Raw genomic sequence first — 15930 nt, 5'->3', positions numbered from 1 at the left:
TCAGAACCCCCACGCCCACAGATAACAGAGGCTTGTGGGTGCCACTGGGGCTGGCGAAGAGACGTTTGATTGCTTTCCACTGATGTTTTAATTTATTATAGTGCCCCACTGGGGACCTGGGGGTGGTGGGGGTGGGGGGGGTGGGGGGGGTGTGGCAGGCAGCAGTGTGGAGGAGGTGACGGTAGTGTCACACCTTTTTAAACTTTTTTTCAAAAAAGCAGCACAATCCAGTCAGAGAGATAGTAGGAACTGCAGATGCTGGAGAATCTGAGATAACAGGGTGTACAGCTGGATGAACACAGCAGGCCAAGCAGCATCAGAGGAGCAGGAAGGCTGACGTTTCGGGTCTGGACCCTTCTTCCTATGATGCTGCTTGGCCTGCTGTGTTCATCCAGCTCTACACCTTGTTATCTCACAATCCAGTCAATCTCATTTCTCCTGCTCTATCCACACACCCTGCAGGCACCCTTACAATGTTCTTTCAGAATTGCTCACCATCCTCAGCAGCCTTCAGCTCAAATTATCACTCACCGTGCAAACACTGTAGTCATCACATCTCACCCCGCCACCTCTTAAACCCCAAATTCTCCCCTGACCTCAGACCATCCGCCAAAACAGGGAACAGCATTCCTCTGTCCACATTAACTAAGCCTTTAAAACCAAGGGCACAACACTGCACATCGGAAATTAAATGGGATAACGCTGGAGAGACCCAGCAGATCTGGGCAGTATCTACAGGGAAAGAAACACAGCTAACATGGAACCCCGTGTAACTGTTTCAGAGCTAGGAATCTCTGTTTCTGAGGAAGGGTCACCCGACCCGAAACGTTAACTCTTTTTTTCCTTCACAGATGCTGCCAGACCTGCTCAGCTTTTCCAGCAACTTCTGTCTTTGTTCCTGATTTACAGCATCCGCAGTTCTTTCAGATTTTACCTTCGTTTCTTGTTAGGAGCTTGTATCCTGCAGGATATTGTAACTAAGGTGTTATCCTGTGTAACATATGAGACATGAGAGTGGATATCATGGTTACTGAAGAACCCACATGGGACTTCCTGCAGTTAAACTATTAGGTACAAGTATCACGCACAGCGCAACAGAAATCTCTGGGCTAACATTCAATTACATAGAGGAGTGTACTCTCAATACCAGGTCATGCTTCGAGTGACCCATGGCAAGATGGAATGAGGCTTTTAGCAGAGGTCATTCAGCCCATTGAATCTGCACCAACTCTCCAAACAGCATCCCATCCTCTCCCCAGAACCCCACATTTACAATAATTAGCCCACCTAACCTGCACATCCCTGGGCACTATGGGACAATTTAGCACAGCCAATCCACCCTAGCCTGCACATCTTTGGACTGTGGGAGGAAACCAGAGCACCCGGAGGAAACCCATGCAGACACGGGGAGAACTTTTGGAGTTTGCACAGTCACCAGAGGGTGGGATCGAACCCAGGTCCCTGGCACCGAGAGGCAGCAGTGCTAACCACTGAGCCACCGTGCTGCTAAAGGTTGAGGACGTTGCAGAGCTAAAGAGGGATTGAGGCCACTGAGGAATTTGAAACCACAGGGAACTCTGCCAGATGGGGAGCCAATGCGGAGGCCACGGGCACAGGGGCTGGATCCAGGAAGTGTTTGGAAAATCCAGGACAAATTAAACTTAACCTATTCGAATACAGGCAGCTCAGACTGACTCCCCGTTGTTCGATAATTACCAACCATAGGCTTCACCAACCTTGAAAATCTCTCCAAATCTATTCCAAAGGCCTGCCTCATTCCATGTGCCCGACATTGAGCTCAGGGCTCTGTAGCTACGCTCAGATTTGTGCTAATTTAAGTTCGTGAACCCTCAGACTCCTGGCAGCTGGTTGTTTGTCTCTAACCGCATCCTTCCTCTCTTTTTTTTTCCCTTCTCTCTAAACGTTGGCTCCATTTGAGATTCTGGAAGCTTCTCTCTGTTCTTTCCCGAGGGGGCGAGGAGGCAGTGAAACAGAGCGAGAGCGAGAGCAAGCTACTGATGGCCAAGCTCACATTGGGCAGTGTGGGCTTTAATTCCATTGGGGCAGGCGGACGGGGAAAGGGAGAAGCAAGGTTTGGGGGGTGGGGGGGGGGGGGGGGGGGGGGTGGTGTGTGTGCACAGAAAAATAAAAAAAAAAAAAGGTGAGAACTGCACACAAACACCCTCCAATTTTCTAGTTACCCCCCTCCATCTAACAATTACCTGAGGAGCTATCACCCCACTACAATTTCATGCACTCTCTTGCCCCACCCATCAGAAGCTACTACCCCACCTCCCCATCTTCCTGCCCTCCGCCCCAATCCAGGGTACCGTGTGTTGGGTCCTCCCAGTCTATAGTTACTTATTCCTCAGATCATACTGGCATCACTGACCACCCACCCCCCACCACCACCTTCCATAGCTGCCCTGAATCGAGTGGCCAATTCAGAGAGCTGTTAAGCGTCACCACATTGCAGAGGGTCTGGAGTCACATGTATGCCATGAACAGCTAAGGGTGGTAGATACCCCAACTGAAAGGGCCGGGACCTTGGCGGGGGGGGGGGGGGGGGGGGGCGGTGCGGTGCAGGTGGTGTGGAGTATGTTTTACAAACATCGATGAACGGGTCTTTCTCCGGATTGCCACTTCTGGGAGATATCGGCTACTGGGCTGGGGGGTTCAGTCTGTGTCTCTCCCCACTACCCCCCCTGGCCCTTGGGACTACCAGCTTCAGACCATCACCGCAACGTCACTGTTGACCCACAGATAGCCGAGGACCAGGGGCTCCTCCACTTCAAACCACAGCCCACAGAAGTGGGTGGGGAGGAAAGAGTGACAGAGACAGCGGGCAGGAGAAGCAGAGGGAGGGCAGACAGGGGACGTGAGACAGGAGAGGGGAGAAATGGGGAGACGGGGAGAGCAGGAGAGAGAAAAAGCGAGGGGAGAGAGAGGGAGCAGGCAGAGGGCATGAAGAAGAGACAGATTCCAGTGGCATGCGCTGTTTAGTGTCTTTGAGCTGACCCTGACTAACAGGTTTACAAATCCCTTCCCAGGAACACACACGCTCCAACATTCCTGTTGCTGCTCTGAAACACACAGAGAGCTAGCTCAGCGCCTGCCCTCGCCCAACGACAGGAACATCTTGATCAGCCCAGCGAGAGCCGGAGGCAGCTCAGCAAGGGTGCTTAGTAATTTAATTACTTCATAGAAACAATTGAAAATCAGCCTCCCAACACATTGTAGGTCAGGAGTCTGTCGATAACCAGCAGGAAACCTCCGTCTAATCCAATTTCTCCAAACATTTCCATCTCAATCTCACTGTTTAGAGCTCGCCATGCCCTTAATTTCTGAAATTTATTATGGTACAGGCCTCACCCACATCCCAATCACTGAATATTCTTCATCCTAGCACCCGCGACAGTGCTGCACCCCCTCAGTCTGACACTGACTGCTCTGCCCGCAGTATGCACTCAGGTCCCTGGGACAATACTCACTCTCAGAGACGCAACAGAACACCTTTTAAATGGAGAAAGGCTGCAGAAAGCTGCAGCACAGTGGGATTTAGGAATCCTCATGCATAAATCAAAGAAAAAAAAACTAGCATCCTAGTTCAGTGGGGAAATAGGGAGGGCAAAAGGAATGTCGGCCTTTATTTCCAAGGGAATGGAGTATAAAAGTAGGGAGGCTTTACTAAACCTGTATAAGAATAATACTCTAAAAGCTGTCAAGGACCACAGCTGGGATTATGGTGAACAGTTTTGGGCCCCTGATCGAAGCAGAGATAGACTGGCAAATGAAGCAGCTCAGAAAGAGATTTACCAAGTTGATCCCGCAAACTGACAGACTGAGTAGTTTGGGCCTGTACTTGTTGGAGATACAATCTTATTGATACACACAAGGGGATTTGTAGAGTAGAGTAGATGCAGACTGTTTCCACTTCATAAAGTCCCTACAGTGTGGGAACAGGCAATTCAGCCCATCGAATCCACACCGAGCCTCCAAAGAGCATCGGACTCAGACCCAACCACTACCCTATCCTTGTAACCCTGCATTTCCCATGGCTATATCCACCTAGCCTGCACATCCCTGAACACCATAGGCAATTTAGCGTGGCCAATCCACCCTAACCAGCACATCTTTGGACGACGGGAGGAAACCCATGCAGACACGGGGAGAATGTGCAAACTCCGCACAGACAGTCGACCGAGGGTGGAATTGAATCTGGGTCCCTGGTGTTATGAGGCAGCAGTGCTAACCACTGAGCCACGGTGCTGCTCTAGCGTAACAGTCTAGGACCAATCGCAGAGCAAGAGGTCACCCATTGAAGACAGAGATGAGGAGGAATTTCTTCTCTCAGAGTGGGGTGAATCAATGGAATGCTTTAAACACAGGAGGCTATCAAGGCTGGGTCACAAATTGTGGACAGATTTTTAATCAGCAAGAGGTGAAAATCAAGGGTGGTGGGGGATAAAGGCAGGAAAATGGAGGTGAGGATTATCAGTAGTTGCTGGAAAAGCTCAGCAGGTCTGGCAACACCCAGTGAGAAAAATCAGGAGTTAACGTTTCAGTAATCTTTCCTCAGAACTGGACCCAAAACATTAACTCCTGATTTCTCTCCACGGTTGCTGCTGGACCTGCTGAGCTTTCCTAGCAATTTCTGTTTTCGTTTCCGAATTCCAATATCAGCAGTTGTTTCAGTTCAGTGTTGAGGATGATCAGATCAGCGTGGAGTGGTGGAGCAGACATAATGACTTACTTCTCCTCCTTATGGACATCGAGTGAAAACTACCACCAACTGAGCTGCACTGTGACTGCGCGCGTGTGGGGAGAGGGGGAAAGTAGAGATAAGAGACATCAATGGTTTTTGCAGCTCTCTACACAGCCAGGAGTGCCTAGCACTGCTCTCCTTCTTTTCTGAAGCAAACCACAAGAAACTCAAAAGCCGCAGATGTATAGAGACACAATGACCAGCAGCTGAGCACTATAAATATACAGTTAGACGGGCAAACAGCTGAATATGCTAAAGATTTCATTATGTCTGAAGTAGCACCCCACAGAGCAAACAATTCTCAAACAGCCCTTCCTGTCTCCTGCTTCACTGGAGATCCTTCATCAGGTCACTGGGCCCAAAGCATTAAAATCATTTGCTCTCCAGGAAATGCTGCCAGACCTGCTGAGCTTTCCCAGCAATTTCTGTTCACGTTTTGGATTCAGTTATTTCGGATTTTGTTTAGGAGACATCTTTGCACAGCCCATTGTTACTGGGCCTCGGAACACAGGAAGGATCAGGCAAGTCAGGCAAACAAATATACCGAAAAAGCAAAATGACTGAAAGAAAAAGAAAATGGAAAATACAAGCAAAATACTGCAGTGGCTGGAGATTTGAAACTGAAAGCGCTGCAGGGACAGAGAGGAACAGTCAGCATTTCTCCAGCATTCCCTGTGTTTGTTCTGGGTTCTTAACACACCTCATCTTGGCAGCTCAGAGGAAACCTCAAGGCCAATTCCTGGGATAGGGGGCTAGTGATGGGAAGGGGAGACTGTCTTACAGGGGAAAGGTTGAGCTGGTTAGGCCTCCCCATTAGGAGTTCAGAAGCACGAGGGATGACCTACTTGAAAAGCAAAGGGATTGTGAAGGGTCTCAATGGATAGATGCTGAGAGGGATGTTCAGTGTCGTGCGAGGAATCCAGGCCTACAGGGCATACAGGTGCTCCCATTCAAGATGGTGACAAAAGAAGACTTCCCCATTGTGCTGTGAATCTTTGGAAATCTCTTCCATAGCGAGCAATGGGGCCTGGATTATTGAATATATCCGAGGCCAGTGTTAGATTAGTCAAGGGTCATGGAGCACAGGCAAAAGTGCTGTTAAGACCCTGATTGAATTTGCCACAATCTGCCAGGCTTGGAAGGTTTGAACTATAGGGAGAGGCTGAATAGACTGGCGCTATTTTCCCTGGAGCGTCGGAGGCTGAGGGGTGACCTTACAGAGGTTTATAAAATCATGAGGGGCATGGATAGGGTGAATAGCCAAGGTCTTTTCCCCAGGGTAGGGGAGCCCAAAACTGGAGGGCATGGGTTTAAGGTGAGAGGGGAAGAGATTTAAAAAGGGGCCTAAGGGGCAACCTTTTCACACAGAGGGTGGTGCGTGTACGGAATGAGCTGCCAGAGGAAGTGGTAGAGGCTAGTACAATTACAGCATTTAAAAGGCATCTGCGTGGGTATATGAATAGGAAGGGTTTAGAGGGAAATGGGCTGAATGCTGGCAAATGGGACTAGATCAAATTGGGACGTCTGGTCGGCACGGACGAGTTGGACTGAAGGGTCTGTTTCAGGACTCCGACAACTGAGAAACACAGCAGATTGAATGGGCTGAACTCCTCATCATCTTATGCAAGTGATCGTTGGGTTGGGAGGTTGATGTTTGTGGCAGAGTCCTCACTGCCCTCAGCATGGTGGTGGTGGTAGTGGACTGCCAACCTGTAGCTTTGTGGGCCACGTGCCAGACTGTCACTGGATCTTTTTGGTACAAGCAACTGAAACAAGAAATAGGAGATGTCCATTTGACCAACCTCCCCCAATCAATATCCACCCAGCCGGTTCTTGGCCTTCAACTCCAACTTTCCCACCCTCTTCCTATACTCCTCTATCCCACAGGACACTACAAATATTTCTGTGCATTCCACAGAGGAGCACCCAGAACCCAATAGGGTAGAGAATTCCAGAAAAGATTCACAATAATAAGTTATTTCTTCTCATCTCAGACCTAAATAAGTGGCCCCCCTATCAATGTCCCTCCTCCGTGTTTCAGACAGAGAGGAAGCACTCTTAGCATTGAACCTGCCTGAGGCCATTCAGCCCATTGAGCCTGCTCAGCCATTCAATGAGATCATGGCTGATCTGAAAAGCCTCAACTGCACTTCCTTACTTTTTCCCCATAGCCCACTAGTCATTAAAAATAGAAGCTAGCTCAGCCTTGAATATACTGAATGACCCAACCTTGACAGATGGCTGTGGTCATGAATTCCACAGATTCACTCCCCTCAAGAAATTCTTCCTCCTCTCTGTCATAAAAAGGTGAGATGTCTTATTCTGGGGCTCCGCCCTCTGGTCCTAGACTCTTCCACAAGGGGAAACAACATTGAGGTTGTTGACTTGCTCGCCAAGCTGGCTTGTTCTCGTTCAGACATTTTGTCACCATGCTAGTTAACATCATCAGTGAGGCCTCCGACGAAGCGATGTTGTTCTACTCAGTTTGGAATTTACACTGTCCGGTCTGTTATGGAGAGTTGTGTCATTTCCGGTACTGTTTGGTATGGGTTTATATGTGGGGTCTAATTCTAGATGTTTCTTGATCGAATTATGGGTTGAGAACCGTGCCTCTAGGAATTCCCGTGCATGTCTGTCATTGGCTTGGGCTACCATGGTTACCTTCTCCCAGTTAAACCGATGGCCTTCATTGTCCAAGTGTACCAATATTAAGGGAAGTTTGTGTCGTCTTGCTGCTAGCTGATGTTTGTGTATTCTGATGGTTATTTCCTTCCTGTCAGTCCGATGCAATGTTTGTAGCAGTCGTTGCATGATATTTTGTAAACTGCATTGGTTCTGCATGTTGTGGGAATGGGGTCTTTAATCCTTGTAAGTGTTTGTTGTAGAGTGGCTGTGGGCTTGTGGGCCACCATGATTCCTAGTGGTCTTAGGAGTCTCGTTGTCAGTTCTGATATGTTCATGACATAGGGCAGTGTGGCCAGTGTGTTAGGGCGTACTGTGACACTATTTAAACGGGCCACCACTCAGAACAACATGCCAGAACTACACAGGAAAGAGGAACAGCACCTGTACAAAATCTTCGCTATGAATGGATATCCCCGCAACTTCATCCACAAGTACCTACTAAATAGACAACAACAAGAGGGCACAGTACGCCCTAACACACTGCCCACACTGCCCTACATCAAGAACATATCAGAACTGACAAGACTCCTACGACCACTAGGAACCATGGTGGCACACAAGCCCTCAGGCACGCTACGACAAACACTCAAGGATTAAAGACCCCATTCCCACAACGTGCATAACCAATGCAGTTTATAAAATATCATGCAAAGACTGCCACAAGCATTATATCAGACAGACAGGAAGGAAACTAGCCATCAGAATACATGAACATCAGATAGCAGCAAAATGGCACGACAAACTTTCCTTCATATCAGTACAGTCAGACCATGAAGGCCATCAGTTTAACTGGGACAACATAACCATGGTAGCCCAAACCAAACAGACATGCACGGGAATTCCTAGAGGCATGGTTCTCAACCCATAATGCGGACAAACATGCAGAATTGGACCCCATATACAAACCCATACAGAACAAAACCAGAAATGACACAACTCACCATAAGACCGGACAGTGTAAATTCTAAGTGGAGTAGAACATCTCTTCATCAGATGCTCCACTGATGAGGTCTCCTAACTGGGTAATGAAATGTCTGAAGGAAAACAAGCCAGCTCGGTGAGCAAGTCAACAACCTCACCCACAACCCGAGCTACAAAATCTTTGCTAAAACCTTAAAAGGGAAACAACATTTCCACATCGACCCCATCAAATCCCCCTAAGAACCTTGGGTTTCAGTAAGGTCACCTCTCATTCTCCTGAGCTCCAATTGGGTACAAACCCAACCTCTTCTCAAAAGACAGTCCCTCCATACCTGGTATTAGCCTGGAGAGCCTACTGTGGACTGCCTCCAATACCAGTCTATCTTTCCATAAATAAGGGGCTCAAAACCATTCACATTATTCCAGCAGAGGTCTGACTAGTGCCTTGTATAGTTTTGTATAAAACATCTCAATGTGAGCGCAACCCATTGTCTACATCCCGGAAAATAATCAACTTTAATTCACTGAGCTTCTCATCAGAGGAGAACTCCCTCATCCCAAGGACCAGTTGTCTTTTGTCAATGTGGAGATCAAAAGGTGCAGATTTGGTTTCACCGAGACCCTGGACAACTTAAGCAATGCTTCCTTTGTTGCACATCAATCCCCATGCAATCAAAGACAACTTGCCATTTTCCTTCCTAATTAGCCAGTCACAGCATGGAGTACAGGAGTTGGGATGTCATATTGTTGCTGTACAAGACAATGGTAAGGCTGCATTTGGAATACAGTGTACAGTTCTGGTTGCTCTGCTATAAGAAGGACGTTACTAAACTGGAAAGGGTGGAAGAAATATTTACAAGAATGTTACTGGGACTTGAGGCTTGAGTTATAAGGAGATGCTGGGACTTTTTTCACTGGAGCGTAGGAAGCTGAGAGGTTCATAAAATCATGAGAGGCATTGATAACGTGAAGAGCTGAGGTCTTATCCCCAGGGTAGGAGGAGAGTTCAAAATGAGAGGCCATAGGTTTAAGGCGAGAGGAGAAAGATTTAAAAGGGACCTGTGCAGTAAATTTTTTTTCCCCAAGTATGGAAATAAGCTGCCAGAGGAAGTGGAGGAGGCTGGTACAATAACAACATTTAAAAGGCATTTGCATGGGTGTGTGATCAGGCAGGGTTTAAGAGGGATATGGGCCAAATGCTGGCAAATGGGACTAGATTCATTTAGGATATCTGGTCAGCATGGATTGGTTGGACCGAAGGGTCTGTTTCCGTGCTGTGTAGCTCTATGACTCTAAGTGGGGCTAGGACGGTTTAGGAAACATGGCCGGCATGGATGAGTTGGGCCAAAGAGCCATTTTCTGTGGTGTATGACTCTCTGGCACACACTTTCCTCGCACGTTCACACACAGACCCATGACATGTTTGACCGTTTTGGTCAAGGATGTTGACATGAGGCTGGCACAGGCACTGCGGAGCCTGTTGGCATCTTTTACATTGAACCAAACGTTTTGACGGGGAAACTGGAGCGCATGTTCTCCAAGAATGGCTGCCAGTTGGGGTTTGAAATTCCGGTCTCCACAAGCCAATTCCCAGGTTCTGAGCCGGGGAGGGGTGGGGGTCGGAGGGGAGCGGTGGGGAAAGAGTGTGTGGATGATGGGAGGGGGCAGCTTTGGCCAATGCTGGCATCCTGAAGTTTCAGGCAAGGACGTGACCATTGGGAACAATCTCAAGGGGTCAATGAAAGGACAAGATGCCGGGGGCAAGGGCCAGAAGGGAGATGCTGGGAATCAGAGACACCGGTAGCAAACAGTTGAAGGAAGGAGTACCTGAAAGACTCACTTGGATTATTTTAAAATATAAAAGGAACAGGCCATTCAGCCTTATTCTCTCAGTCAAAATCGATTGTGGCCATCCAGTAACTCAGTGCCATTTACCAGACTTTCACACACATCCCTGGATACCCTAACCCAATAAAAATCACTATCTACCTGCCCACAGTCTCCCAGCGCACCCCCGATTTTAGGGGGAAAAAGGACTTGCAGGTTGGAGTGAAGGAAGTGGGAGAGAGAACTCTCAATGCTGAACAGCTGAGGATGGTTCGAAAGACCTGAATGGAAGGAAAGGAGGGGAGAATGGAACAACCAGAACTGGGTGGCACAGAGAGGCTCAGTGGTTAGCACCGCTGCCTCACACAGTGCCAGGGGCCCAGGTTCGATTCCAGTCTGTGCGGACTTTGCCCATTCTCCCCGTGTCTGCGTGGGTTTCCTCCGGTTTCCTCCCACAGTCCAAAGATGGGCAAGTTAAGGTGGATTGGCCATGCTAAATTGCCTGTAGTGTCCAGCGATGTGTAGGCTTAGGTGGGTTAGCCATGGGAAATGCAGGGTGGAGGGGTGGGTCTGGTGGGATGCTCTTTGGAAGGTTGGTGCGGACTCAATGGGCCGAATGGCCTGCTTCCACACTGTAGGGATTCTATGAAAGGAGCTTCACAGGCAGCACTGCTCAGTTTACACCATGTGACTGAGTCCTGGAAGGGAAAGGACTGACAAATCCCACAGAATTTACAGCAGACACTTGACCCAATCATTACAACCTGACAGTCAACTGGTGGGACACCCTTAAACCCCACCATCTAAAACAAAAGGGTGAACTGGCGGACCACACAACGTTGGCTATCAGTCATTACCTCAGGCCGCAGTAGGCCGAAGAGGAAGGACAACAGCGACAGCAATCCGAGGAAACCATGTTGAACAGAGGGAGCCTTCTCAAACTGTGTGGTGCCCGCGCACTGATATGAAAACAAACACACCCCACTCTACAGCAATACAGAGCATGACCCTGAGCTTACACAAACACAATTCCTGGCACAGACACAGTTGATGGGTGAGTCATCACTGAGTACAGACAGACTGATAACAGGGCTAGTGCTTTTGTATTCGTCCCTGGAGGGCTAATATCGATGACCTATGCCTTACAATTAGGCCATCGATAGCCCAATGATAGGAACGATTCAATTGATCAACAGCTCCACATAGAAACTGCCTTCTCTGGGGCATAGCGTCCCTGCCTCCGAGCCAGGAGACCCATGGCTCAAACCCCACCTCTGTCGCTTCATATGTCGAGAAACCTCGCTAGGCTGACCACCAGAGAAGATAAAATAAGCGAAGTCAGATAACCCTGGGGAAAAGTTCAAGTGGGCCGCTTGACCTCTCCAACCTGCTCCAGGCCCCAATTCTGGGAATTTCCCATCAGAGCATTCCCAGGTGAGCCCAGGGACCCAGGTCCTCTTTATATTCTTCCCACCACCGCCCCAAATTTCAGGCACCTCACCTGCACAGTCAGTATTACCCTGTTGCTTAGTTACAGTCCAGGATATAAAAGGCCAGTCGGTTATTGCCAACAACAAACCAACATCATTGCCGTGGAAACAAACCCTCGCCTTTCCATTAGGGACAGCAGAGCCAGCCCATCGGCCCAGCTCCTCGCTGTTAAATCCCATCTTCGCCCCCCACCCACTGTCACTCATTTCTCTTCAAGCACTTGCCTGACTCTACCAACAACAACCCGCAGCAGCATAGCCCCTTTAGCTGAAGCGGGCCTTCGCAAGGCCCTGCGCAGACACATTAATGAAACAAAGAGGCCAAGAGACCGTGGGATGGTTTTGCCCACAGCTCCAGCAGACAGCAGAGAGCACAGCCACCCTGCAGCGGACACACAAGAGGCCAGGGGTAGAGGACTGCAGGTACTGGAGGGGGGTTTATAGAGATAGGGAGGGGTGTAGGGCATAGAGGATAGGGAGAGCAGGCCATTCGGCCCCTCGAGCCTGTTCCCCCATTCAATATGGTCATGGCTGGGCTGGAGGTGGTAACAGGGACGGGGAGGGCCATCGGGGCTGGAGGAAGCGACAGGGTCGGTGAGATCGGTGCTGAAAACAGGCACAGAAGGATTTGAAAACCAGGATGATGTGAACACCTCTCCAAAACCCTGCTATGCCTGAGCTGCCCACACTCTTCCCCATGACCAATCCCCAAGGTCATGGTTTAACACAATCATGCGGTGAAGCCTCCCACTGGAGGTGGGGAGCCAGACCCAACAGGTGACAGTGTGCAAGGTGGATCGAGCAGACAGACGCAGAGGGAGGGAAGAGGAAGATTAAAGGAATTCTGACCATGACGGACTTGAAGGAGCGGACGACCGAATTGTAAAGATGTGCAGCTATTGGCTGTCTGATATTGCCACCCAAAAAAAGTGTACAGACACAGAGAACCGTGCCCAGCCTGGGGTTAAATGGAGACCTATGGCAACAGGATTCCTCCTTAACGCACTCCCACTGCAAAAGACAGCAGCACTACTGTCTGTGGGATCCTGCTGTGCAGACGCAGTCATAGAATCCCCGCGGTAGAGTTAACATCTAGCTCTGTAGGACTGTTCTTCAGAAGGGTTCTGTCCTGAATTTCAGTCATAGAGACATACAGGACAGAAACAGATCCTTCAGTGCAACCCATCCATACCAGCCAGATATCCCAATCTAATGTGGTCCCATTTACCAGCATTTGGCCCATGTCCCTCTAAACCCTTCATAGACCCATCCAGATACCTTTTAAATGTAATTGTACCAGCCTCCTCCACTTCCTCTGGCAGCTCGCTCCATACACGTACTACCTTCTGTGTGAAAAAGGTTGCCCTTTAGGTCCCTTTTAAACCATTCCCCGCTCACCGTAAACCTATGCCCTCTAGTTTTAGACTCCCCTACCCTGGGGTAAAGACCTTGGCTATTCACTCTAGCCACGCCCCTCATGACTTTATGAACTTCTATAAAAGGTCACCCCTCAGTCTGTGCTCCAGGGAAAACAGACCCAGCCTCTCCCCATAGCTCAAACCCACCAACATCCTTGTAAGTCTTTTCTGCGCCCTTTCAAGTTTCAGAACATCTTTCCTTTGGAAGAGTCATCCTGAACTCAAAAATGTGAACTCTTGTTTCTCTCTCCATGGACGTGCCACACCCACTGAGCTTCTCCAGAATGTTCTGCAGATTTCCAGCCCCTGTAGTACTGTGCCTTTACTTGAACATGTTGGGGGCGGGGGGAAAGAAGAGGGAGGAGGGAGCTTTGGAGATCTGGTGGGTAGTGTCCCTGCCTCTGAGGCAAGGGTTCCGGCTTCCCGTCCCACTGTAGGTCTGGAACAAAACAAAAACACAGAAGTTGCTGGAAAAGCTCAGCAGGTCTGGCAGTATCTGTGAAGAAGAAGAAAAAATAAATCAGTTAACGTTTTGGGTCCAGTGACCCTTGGTCAAGAAGGGTATTGTGGGTAAGTCAGATAGCAGCCTGCTACACAGACAGACAGCCCCACACCCCCAAACGGAAGCCATGAGTGGGTGAGATTCTTCATCGGCTAATGCCACAGGGAGAACGTTGGAGGCTCAATCCTGACCATCCGTAGCTCCAAGCTGCAACCTGCTTGTAAAAGTACACGGTAACCCCAGCAATGCCACTACCTGGGGCCATTCACAGGGTTCGATCCCCACCCCCCCGCCGATCGGGCCGAGGGGTGTAAGCTCAGGATCAGGACAAGTCAGGTTTCACTTTTGGGAGAGGACTGAAGACACCGGCAGCTGAGGAGTGCTGCACTGTCAGGGGCGCTGTCTTTCAAACAAAAAGTCCTCGGCCAGTCTGCCCATCTGGGACAGGAATGAAAAAAAAAAAAAATAGGTCCCTGACATTATTTCCGAGAAACACAGCGCTTTGGGGTGGGGGTGGTGGTGGGGAATCTTCCTCAGGGTCCTGACCAACATTTACCCACCGCCACCCAAGCAAGAAATAACCATCTGGTCACCACCACATTGAGGACCATTTACAAGCCCCACTTTAAAAGAGCGGGTGATTGCATTTTGTAAGTCTGTCATCCTCAGATTTTCGTTCATCTTGCTTCCATCTCCCATCTGTGCTGCTGTGCAGAAATTGGCAGCAATGCCTACATCGCAACAGTTGCCATGCTCCAGGGGAAAATTGACAGGGAAGCACTGGGGAAGGTTTAGGAATTCAGGGGCGCTATATAAATGCAAGTCGGGCTCTCTGCTTTGCAGGAAAGATCGATATCTGGAAGCTCTTCATTTGCACAGAGTCCAAGAGACAGAGACCAAAAAAAATGATCAATTGAACTGTTCAATAAACAGCCAGAGGGACCACATGTGGAAAACAGAGCCAACAGGCATCAAAAATACCCAAGGGACAGGCTGGATAGAGATAACAGCACAGGAATAAACAAGGGGAGGGAGGAGGAGAGAGAAATACTGAGGCAAGGGAGACGGGAAATCAGCAGAGCTGCAGAAAACAGCCAGGTAACCAAAGCTATGACAAACTCCCACATCAGGTTTAATGAGGTTCAGCACTTCACTGCAATCCATACACAGCAGGAGCTGCCTGAGCTCAGTGTCACTGAGAGTTAGAGTGCAAATCAGTTGGGGGAACAAGCATGAGGGGCAGAGGCAGACACACACACACACACACAGAGAGAGAGAGAGAGAGGGCTGTGCATGGGTGGGTATTAGCACAGGGGGCTGTTTGTGGGGGTGCAGGCTAATGCAAGCAGGGCGCGAGCTGGTGTTGGCCTCCCAGGATCAGACTCAACTGGGTGAAAAGAGGACTAGATCTACATTTATACAGAATCTTTTACAACCCCCTTTTAAAAAATGGCAGGGGAGGAATAAATATTGGCCACACAACACCTGATAGCCTGCCCCCCTTCACTCTCTGTAAATCAATGCGGTGGTCAGCTGAGAGAGAGGTCACCTCCAGATCATCCTGCGAGTGATGCTTCACAATTTTCAGCCACAGTCTGTACCATAAAGAGACACGTTTGGATTCAGTGCGATATCTGTAAGTTTGTTAGCTAACCGTGCAGCCCATTATGATATCTTGGACTTAAACAGGCTGGTTTAGATATTTACTTGTTCAGAGATGTCACTACACACCTCTGGAGCAGATGGGACTTGTGCGCAGACCTCTTTGCTCAGAGACAGAGACACTACTGCTGCACAAGAGCCCTGGTTTTAATGTTTAAAGTTATAGGTACATTATCTAGAATAGTTAACTGTATGGTTAGTAAACTGGCTGACTTAACTGCAGACAGAGTAAAGAGCATGCTGGAGAACTTTTTATATTAGAGTGCCACAGAACAACATCCCTCCTTCTTTCCCCCCCGTTTGAAACTGGTCTGATAAACATTAACAAGGATGCACACCAGTTACATTACCTTCAGACTTTGTGAGAACACTTTGGTTAGCATCGAATACAATCAGTTCTCTCCTCAACACGGTTATCACAATGTGGTTACAGAGCTTCACTCTGCAGTGCTATATTTCTCATTGTGGAGAAACGTGTAACATGCAGTCTAGTTGTGTGGCAATGAACCTATTTGAAGGTGTTCAGGTGACAATCTTCAGTTTTGCAACTAGATAACGCCTAACTAAGCAGAGCAGATCCAGCAAGCTCCATCCAACATTAATGAGATCAATATGGAGGCTGTTTTTGAACTGGGGTTCAACAAATATCTAACCATCATA

The 15930-nt window shown here is 48.9% G+C and overlaps 1 protein-coding gene across 3 annotated transcripts in view; it reads right to left on the bottom strand.

Moving 5' to 3' along the window:
• LOC109915447 (lysophosphatidic acid receptor 1-like) overlaps positions 1–15930 on the bottom strand; it is a 64253-nt gene that overhangs the window by 31318 nt on the left and 17005 nt on the right. The window contains exon 1 of one of the 3 annotated variants that reach the window (XM_048618116.1): positions 11056–11157. The exons of the other annotated variants lie outside the window; for them this stretch is intronic. The gene's annotated coding sequence lies outside the window, so the exon portion shown is untranslated. Of the gene's footprint in view, positions 1–11055; positions 11158–15930 lie in introns of those variants that run through there. 3 annotated transcript variants of the gene reach the window in all.

This window comes from Rhincodon typus, chromosome 38, assembly GCF_021869965.1.
Source record: "Rhincodon typus isolate 14 chromosome 38, sRhiTyp1.1, whole genome shotgun sequence".
Lineage (NCBI taxonomy): Eukaryota > Metazoa > Chordata > Chondrichthyes > Orectolobiformes > Rhincodontidae > Rhincodon > Rhincodon typus.
Note: the sequence above shows the minus strand (reverse complement) of the source record. Positions and strands in the feature narration are given on the sequence as shown.